Source organism: Mirounga leonina, unplaced genomic scaffold, assembly GCF_011800145.1.
Source record: "Mirounga leonina isolate KUSES-001 unplaced genomic scaffold, KU_Mleo_1.0 Mir_170, whole genome shotgun sequence".
Taxonomy (NCBI): domain Eukaryota; kingdom Metazoa; phylum Chordata; class Mammalia; order Carnivora; family Phocidae; genus Mirounga; species Mirounga leonina.
The window spans coordinates 19,602,993-19,613,086 of record NW_023270433.1 but is presented as its reverse complement, the minus strand read 5'-3'; the positions used below and the strand labels follow the sequence as shown (position 1 = coordinate 19,613,086).

The 10,094-nt window shown below is 36.6% G+C and overlaps 1 pseudogene; it reads left to right on the top strand.

The window, feature by feature from the left end:
- The first annotated feature begins 2,143 nt into the window (after positions 1-2,143).
- Positions 2,144-2,557, top strand: LOC118017778 (annotated as a pseudogene).
- Positions 2,558-10,094: the final 7,537 nt, after the last annotated feature.

The following is a 10,094-nucleotide window of genomic DNA, read 5'->3' as shown; positions in this document are numbered from 1 at the left end:
AAAGTTGATGAATTGGAAAAAAAAGGAAACCACAAATTAATAAAGCCTACATTTGGTTTTAAAAAAATAGTAACAATAAGACAAATTTCTGGCAAAACTAATCAAGAAAGCGAGAGAGATAAGAAAAAAAAGCTAAATTAACGTTATTTGGGTGATGTCAATAAAAAGGACAAGGCAAGGACATCCAGAAATCTGCTCCTTCATAAAAATAATGAGAAAACTGGCAAAAGTGGTCAGAATCAGCTTTTTCAGAACTCTGGAAATTCACCAAAGGCTTACAGTTCTGTGGGAAGTGTTTGTTCAAGAAAACAGCTGAATCCCAGTAAGAACAGAAAACTTTGTGGTATTTTAATTGCTTTAATCTGATCTTCCATTCTCCAGCTCTGCAGTAGTCTTGAAAACTAACAGTCTGCGTTTGCGGTGAAAACCAGTAGCCTGGTGGCTAATAGATGGAGCAGAACAGTACTATATCTCTTTCAAAGCCTTATTCCCAATCACTTTTCATGATCTGCCCCATCTAGTGAGTACTTGGAAAACTCCATGTTCAATGCTATCTTTAACCCGAGTCAGTGCTTGCCCTGTGCAAGGAACCTCTTCCCTAAAGGTGTTTGTCAGAAACAATTACAGGCAATTTTTTAACTTTCTGGCTCCTCAAGGTGGTGGAAAATAGTTGGGCCAAACAATAGATAAAACAAAAAAGCTTAATAAAAGAACCTGGGGAATGAGATATGCATTGGACTTTGAAAAATCTCTGACATTAAAATTTTAGCTGTCATTTTTTTTTTCTTCAGAAATTCACACGCTGATCTTAAAATTCACGTGAAAATACAAGGGACTAAGAATAACCAAAACAACCTTGAAAAGGAAAAACAAAGTTGAAAGACTCCTACTTTCCAATTTTAAAACTTAGTACAAAGCTGCAGTAATCAAGCCATTGTGGTAATAGCATAAGGAGAGACATATAGATCAGTGCTATAGAATTGAGAATCCAGAAATAAACCCATACACCTATGGTCAACTGATATCCCATAGGGGGCCAAGAAACTTCAATGAGGAAAGAAGAGTCTTTTCAATAAATGGTGCAGGAATAATTGGTTATCCACATCCATGAGAATAAAGTTGGAGCCCTACTTCACACCATAGAGATCTACTTCACAAATTGGATCAAAGGTAAAACAGAGACTAAAACTATAAAACTCTTAGAAGAAAACTAAGTTTCAATTGCTGTGATTTTTTAAAATATTTTAAATTTTTTTTTAATTTTTATTTTTTTATTATTATGTTATGTTAATCACCATACATTACATCATTAGTTTTTGATGTAGTGTTCCATGATTCCTTGTTTGCATATAACACCCAGTGCTCCATGCAGAACGTGCCCTCTTTAATACCCATCACCAGGCTAACCCATCCTACCACCCCCCCTCCCCTCCAGAACCCTCAGTTCTCTCATGGTTCGTCTCCCCCTCTGATTTCCCCCACTTCATTCTTCCCTTCCTGCTATCTTCTTCTTCTTCTTTTTTTTTTTTAAACGTATAATGTATTATTTGCTTCAGAGGTACAGATCTGTGATTCAACAGTCTTGCACAATTCACAGTGCTCACCATAGCACATACCCTCCCCAATGTCTATCACCCAGGCACCCCATCCCTCCCACCCCCCCACCACCCCAGCAACCCCCAGTTTGTTTCCTGAGATTAAGAATTCCTCATATCAGTGAGGTCATATGATACATGTCTTTCTCTGATTGACTTATTTCGCTCAGCATAATACCCTCCAGTTCCATCCACGTCATTGCAAATGGCAAGATTTCATTCTTTTTGATGGCTGCATAATAGTCCATTGTATATATATACCACCTCTTCTTTATCCATTCATCAGTCGATGGACATCTTGGCTCTTTCCACAGTTTGGCTATTGTGGACATTGCTGCTATAAACATCGGGGTGCACATACCCCTTCGGATCCCTACATTTGTATCTTTGGGGTAAATACCCAGTAGTGCTCAATTGCTGTGATTTTTAGTTGAGCATTATTTTCTTAGCTATAACATCTAAAGCTCAAGGAACCAAAGGGGAAAAATCGATAAATTTTATCAAAATTTAAAACTTCCTCTTTTACTCAGGCCCATGGCGCTAGCAGGATGGGCAAGTGTCAAGGTATTTGTGGTGCCAGGAAGCTCTGTGGTCACCGATGAGATCAGAAGTGGCATGATAAACAGTACAAGAAAGCCCATTTGGGCATAGCCCTGAAGGCCAACCCTTTTGGAGGCACTTCCCATACAAAGGGAATTGTGCTGGGAAAAGTTGGGGTAGAAGCCCAACAGACAGATTCTGCCATCAGGAAGTGTGTCAGGGTCCAGCTAATCAAGAGTGGCAAGAAAATCACAGCCTTTGTACTCAGTGATGGTTATTTGAATTTGAGTGAGGAAAATGAAGAAGTTCTGGTTGTTGGATTTGATCACAAAGGTCATGCTGTAGGTGACGTTCCTGGAGTTCACTTTAAGGTTGTCAAAGTAACCAATGTCTCTCTTGGCCTTCTACAAAGACAAAAGGAAAGACCAAACAAAGTCTTTAAAAAAAAGCGGGGGGGGGGGGACACCTGGTTGGCTCAGACTTTAAGCATCTGCCTTTGGCTCAGGTCATGATCTTAGGGTCCTGGGATCAAGCCCTGCATCAGGCTTCCTGCTCGGCGGGAAGCCTGCTTCTCCCTCTCCCGCTCCCCCTGCTTGTGTTCCCTCTCTCACTGTGTCTCTCTCTGTCAAATAAATAAAATCTTAAAAAAAAAAAAAGAAAAGACCAAGATCGTAAGTTTTGAAGGTGAAAACAGGATAGTAATCAATTTTCACATTCCAAAAAAAATTTTAAACTTGTATGCTTCAAAAACTATCAAGAACTTGAAAAGGCAACCCATAAGATGGAAGAACATATTTGCAAATCATATGATAATCATGTATCTGAAACTGACTTGTATCCAGAATATATAAAGAACTTCTACAACTTAACAATAAAAAGACAGGGGTACCTTGTTGGCTCAGTTGGTGGAGCATGCAACTCTTGACCTCAGGGTGTGAGTTCATGCCCCACACTGGGTGTAGAGATTACTAAAAAAATAAACAAACTTAAAAAAAAATACCCTAAAAAGACAGATAACTCAAATGAAGATAACCCTATAGGCAAAGGATGTGAATAAGCATTTCTCCAAAGAATATATGTTTTAGGGAATTATAAATAAAAACTACAATGAGATACCACTCCATACCTGCTAGGATGACCATAATATAGAAGATAGACAATAAAAAGTGTTAGCAAGTACGTGGAGAAGTTGGAACGCTCATACATTGCTGTAAGTAATGTCTAACGGTAAAGCCATTTTGAAAACCAGTTTGGTAGTTCCTCAAAAGGATAAGCATAGAGTTACCATATGACTCAGCAATTCCACCTCTAGGTGTATGCCCAAGAGAATCAAAAACATGTGTTCACACAAAAAACCTGTACATGAATGTTCAGCATTATTCATAATAGCCAGAAAATGGAAACAACCCAAACACTCATCAAGGGTGAATATTATTCAGTCATGAAAAGGAATAAAATGCTGATATATTTTACAGTGTGGATGAATCTTGAAAATATTATGCTGAATGAAAGAAGCCAGCCATGATAGGCCACGTATTGTGTGATCCCATTTATATGAAATGTCCAGATTAGACAAATCCATAGAGACAGGAAGTATATCACTGTTGCCAGGGGCTGAGGGGGAGGGGACAATGGGGAGTGACCGCTTAATGGGTGCCAGATTTCTTTTTGGAATGATGAAAATATTCTGGAATTACATAGTAGCGATGCTTGTAAAACCTGTGAATCTATTAAAAATCGGTGAATGGTTCACTTTAAAAGGGTGAATTTTATGTGAATTATATCTCAATACAAAAATTCACAGTATTGGGAATAATAAGGCAGTTTGAATCAAAGATCTAGAGGGGAAAATGTTGTTTGTAAGCACATATTACCTAGAAATTAGAAAATGCTCTATGCTCCAAAAATTAAAAATTTAAAAGAACTAGATTATTTTATGAGAATATGTATCCCCGAAATGGATGCAAAAAGAAATAGAAAATGTGTATAGACTACAAATCCTAGCTGATTTCAAGATGGTTGTCAGAGAATTGTACCATAAAGGTATTAAATCTATACAGCTTCATCAGTAGATCTTTCAAACTCAAGTCTGATGAAACATACACATATATAGAAAAGAAAACTAATAACCAGTCATGCTTTGGGTTATGGATATAAAGTTTCTTTAAAAAAATAAAAGCATGATTGGACCCAGATGTGCATTAGAAAAATAATATACCACCACCAAATAGGGCTCATTATGAGAATAGAAGGTCAATTCAATATTAAAAATCCACTATTATAACTAATCATATTAATGTCAAAGATGGGAAACCATATTAAACTCTTTACATACCAGAGATCATACTTACACAGTTTTATTTTTTTAATCTATATCAAATCAAATGTCAACATTATGCTTAATGGCAAAGCACTAGAAACATTGTAATTAAAATCAGAAAGAAGACAAGGCCCTCTACCATTAATGTTACTTAACTTTGTAATATAAGTGCTTCCTAACACAATTAGATGATAAACTGTACCAAAAGCAGGGGCAATATTTAAAATATATATTTTTTTAATATTTAAAATATTTAACAAGGAGATAGTAATATAAACCAATACATTCATTAAAAACATTAAAATTTGGTCCCTTTTGCTTTCTAAGGAAACTGAGATATAAAATTGCCAATCAGTAGAGGTTATAGATAAATTTTTTTTAATCAGATAGATCATTCTAATAATTTCCAAACCATTTTCTGATTTTTAGAAACCATTGGTGCAATTTTGTAAAACATAGGCATCTTAATTAAATGATGCTCTCTCTGAGCTACAATCTGACACATGAATTGCACCAAATTCTTTATACAATTTACCATTAATTGGTAGTCACTGAGTGACTTGGTTAAAAGTATGTCTTTTTTTTTTTTTTAAAGATTTAATTTATTTATGAGAGAGAGCACAAACAAGCAGGAGGAGGGGGCAGAGGGAGAGGGAGAAGCAGGCTCCTCACTGAGCAGGGAGCCTGACACAGAGCTGATCCCAGGACCTGAGCCAAAAGCAGGTGCTTAACCGACTGAGCCACCCGGGTGCCCCTAAAAGCATGTCTTTTTTTTTTTTTTTAAGATTTTTATTTATTTGACAGAGAGAAAGACAGCAAGAGAGGGAACACAAGCAGGGGGAGTGGGAGAGGGAGAAGCAGGCTCTGGGCTGAGCAGGGAGCCCGATGTGGGGCTCCATCCCAGGACCCTGGGATCGTGACCTGACCCGAAGGCAGACGCTTAACAACTGAACCACCCAGGTGCCCTTAAAAGCATGTCTCTTAGGGTCCAAAATATTGTACACAATTGTGACTCAGCTCAGCTTCTGCTGATTTTCTTTAGCCTATAATATATTTGGGATTTTATATATTTAATTTCTATTTTAAATAAGCGACAAATGTTTTTGTTATAATGCTGTATTTAATTATAAAAATCATTTATTAATCTTCATTTACTTTTAATCCATGGGCTTCATAAACACTATTTTTGGTCAAATAATGGCCAAAGCAACATTAATAATTTAATAAATTAAAGAACACTATTTATTAAAAAAATAAGGTAAATGAAATTAAAATATTATTACTTTTATTTTTGTTGTTAAACAAATATATTTCTGATAATTTATCAATTTAATACATTTTCTCTTTCAATTAATCCTTTATCTTATTTAGAAGAGTATACTCTTTCTATAAAATCTCCATTTTTCTTTAGTTTTATATACTTACACATTATTTTTTCTTAAAGATTTTATTTATTTATTTATTTGAAAGAGAAAGACACAGTGAGAGAGGGAACACAAGCAGGGGGAGTGGGAGAGGGAGAAGCAGGGGGAGTGGGAGAGGGAGAAGCAGGCTCCCGATACGGGGCTCAATCCCAGAACCCTGAGATCATGACCTGAGCCGAAGGCAGACGCTTAACGACTGAACCACCCAGGCGCCCCTACTAACACATTTTTAATTTGGGGGCATTAATTGTCCCCTATACTTAGTAAAACTTTCTATTAAGCTAAATACATCAGGGCGCCTGGGTGGCTCCGTCGTTAAGCACCTGTCTTTAGCTCAGGGATTAAGCCCCGTGTCGGGCTCCCTGCTCAGCGGGAAGCCTGCTTCTCCCTCCCCCACTCCCCCTACTTGTCTTCCCTCTCTCGCTGTCTCTCTGTTTATGAATAAATAATATCTTTTAAAAAAATAAGCTAAATACATCATTGATATTTTAATGAATGAATTAGCTTAAAGTAAAATCTCTTTTTAAAAAAGAGTAATTGTTAACCATTTGCTTCATGACACAATTTTTGTTCAATTGGTAAACTTGAAATGAATTTCAAACTGCTTTTGTAATACTGGCATTCTGGCCAAAGATTCTAATTTTCATGGTCTCAATACCCAAATCTTCAGACAGGTTCTAAATTTTTCCTGACGTTACATGATGTACGGTAATAAATTAAGAAAACATTTATAATTACTTACTTTATGTATTTTATTGCATCATTCAAGGATAATTGAATTCAGTGACTTGGACAGTGCCAAATTAAAACATTCAAAAATTTTCCTAAATTTTGGCTGAAACTGCAGACTCTGTCCCTTGCTATTTACAGACACTGTTTGTGTAAAATTCAATAAGGTTTTCATGAAAATATTTCCCATTGAAACCATTTTTCTCATGTGTCAACAATAAATTCTGATAAATTATTTCAGATGTTGTTCCTTCCTGCTTCATGAGATCAACAAAAACCATTAAATTATCTTCAAAGTCTTGAATTTCACATTTTAAGTAAATTATTAAAACTAGTTTATATGAAACAGTTGAAGCTTCATCAATAATGACTGAAATTTTAATGCCTTGATTTATACATTTTCCAAAAACTTGCTTTCTCATACCAGCAGATAAATATTTTGCAACAAACAAGTCCATAAATTTAGAGTGCTATGATAAACCCATATTGATATTGCTCTTTTTAAAAGTTCTATTAAATATTTTATATTTGACAATGTTCAATTAGTTTCAACCATACAGATGGTATTTTCTAGATGGTTTTCATTTGCTTTATCAATATTGTGATACATTTTTTCAGAAGTTTTTATTATTACAAATGTTTTTTATGTGAAACGGATTTATAACATTCTTATAATTTTCCTCGTCGAGGAGAGAAACTTTATTTAAACCATGAGTTTTAACAGAACATAATTGCCATTTGATGAGAGTATCACACTTTCAACATTTAATTGTATACAAGGTTTGCATGCTGGTCATCTGAGCAACACTTACATGCTAACTATAGTCGCTCATGTTATTTTTATTGGAATAACTGAGTTGTTTTCATGCCATTTATACAACTTCTTCATTTTATTTTGCTTTGTTTCTTACGCAGTTTCAAAAGATGTCCCGGGTTTTGGTTTCCATTTAGGATCAGAAGCTATTCCAGGGGTGGTTCATTATTAATATCATTTCTTCTTTGGTCTTCACAGTCAGAAGATACATGTTTATAATATTTTAAGAGAACCTGAAGAAACTTATCCAAACTCTACTGTATCTTCACTCTGGGTTTCATTTTCAATATTTTATTATTAAGTTTATAAACATCAGAACACTGCACCATGACGACTTCCACAAAGAATTACAGCACACTAACTGTAAAATGAAAGTAAAAATTGCAATATTTAGAGGAGGGGCAATTACATAATTCGGGCATAATAATAAAATGTGAATTCTCTCAAAACAGCGGTTCTCAAACTTTTTGGTCTCAGGACCCTTTCACAGAGTTAAAAATTAGTTAAGGCAGCCTTAGGTCTTTTGTTTATGTGGGTGACATCTATCGATACTTATGCTATTAGAAGTTACAACCAGGGGATGCCTGGGTGGCTCAGTCGTTAAGCGTCTGCCTTCAGCTCAGGTCATGATCCCAGAGTCCTGGGATCAAGCCCCGCATCGGGCTCCCTGCTCCTTGGGGAGCCTGCTTCTCGCTTCCCCCGCTCGTGTGCGCGCTCTCTGTCAAATAAATAATATTAAAAAAAAAAAGTTACAACCGAGAACTTTTCATTTTTGTATTTATTCGGTTAAAAATAACAGTAATAACCTGGTGAAGGTTAACATAAAATATTTTATGAAAATTGTTTTCCAAAATGAAAAAAAAAAGGGTACCACCATTGTTATACATTTCTGCAAATCTCTTTAATGTCTAGCTTAATAGAATTCAGCTGGATGCCGAGGTCCGCTTCTGAGTTCAATGGGCTGTGATATCACACATCACGCCATGGCCTCTGGAAAACTCCACTCACACTCCTGGGGGAAAGAGTGGAAAAGGCGAATGATGTGTGGGGATCATTAGAAGTTTTGTCCTCACAGATTCTTAAAAGGGTCTCAGAGTCCTCCAGAGGTCACCCACCCGCAGGCTGAGAACCACTGTCCTAAAGTCCCGAGTGCTTCTCAGAGTATTTGCCACGAAGCCTTGTTGCTGCCTTCCATGAAACCAGCCAGACTGGCAGGGAATGCTACACAAATAGCTCGGGTGTCACTCTGATGGGAGGTCCACAGCCCAGCACTCGTCACATGCCGTAGCCATTAACTTGAACTAATGGAGTTACATTGGAATCTCTAGCATTAATGGGTTTTGCCGTACCTTGCTGTTATGGGTACACTCCTTATCAATTGGTAGGGAAGTATTTCCAAATTTAAAGATGGGTAGATCGTACCGGTAACTACCGCGGAATATCAGCTCTGCTGAGAATTATAAATATTTCAGATGGAGAGTTAGAATCATCACTCTTTGGTGGTGATATACCGACATATGAAAGCCAAGAAAATAAAACAAAAATTCAGAGTACTTCGGGCATTTGGTAAGAAAAACCTATCACAAAATAAAAATGCGTATGTGTCTGTGTGTGAATCAACATTTATATTGATCTACATCTATATACACCTTTCCTTGACAGCAAGAACCATTCAAACTTAATAAATATATGCAGAACATATATGAAGAACAGAACTTGACTGAAGACATAAAAGAAGCTATATCATTATCCTAAATGAGAGGGTTCAATACTGTAACTCTCCCCAAGTTAATCTGTGTATTTAACAATGTTATTAATTTTGAACTTGATAAAATTATTTTTAGAGTGTTTATAGAGAACCAAATGTGATTAAAAAATAAATATGCAAGAAGAGCAAAACAAAATCTCGAGGAAAAGAAAGGGTGGGAGTGTTGGGTCTGTTTGATTAAAGGTTAATATGTATTAAAAATTTGCAGTATTTGGGCACCTGGGTGGATCAGTCGGTTAAGTGTCTACCTTTGGCTCAGGTCATGATCTCAGGGTCCTGGGATTGAGCCCTGTGTCGGGGAGCCTGCTTCTCCCTCTCTTTCCGCTGCTCCCCTTGCTTGTGCTCTTTCACTCTCTCTGTCGAATAAATAAATAAAATCTTTAAAAAAAAATGCAGTATGAAAATAACGTAGGTTTGAGACTAGAATAAATAGGCACATTATTGAAACAATAGAAAGTCCCCAGAACACCCCGGGTGTATACCAATTTAGTATGTAACAGGGGGGACATCTCAAATTCAAAGGAAAAAGAGGGTTATTCAATAAATGGTGGTACAACTGGCTAGTCATTTTGGAAAAAAAAAGTTAGATGCCTAACTCATATACACCAAAATAAATCCCAGTAGCATCAAAGATTTAAATATCAAGGAGGAGCGCCTGGGTGGCTCAGTCGTTAAGCATCTGCCTTCGGCTCAGGTCATGATGCCAGGGTCCTGGGATTGAGCCCCGCATTGGGCTCCCTGCTCTGCGGGAAGCCTGCTTCTCCCTCTCCCACTCCCCCTGCTTCTGTTCCCTCTCTCGCTGTGTCTCTCTCTGTCAAATAAATAAATAAAATCTTAAAAAAAATTAAATATCAAGGAGATACTTAGAACAATTAGAAATGCAGAGAAATATTTATATAATCTT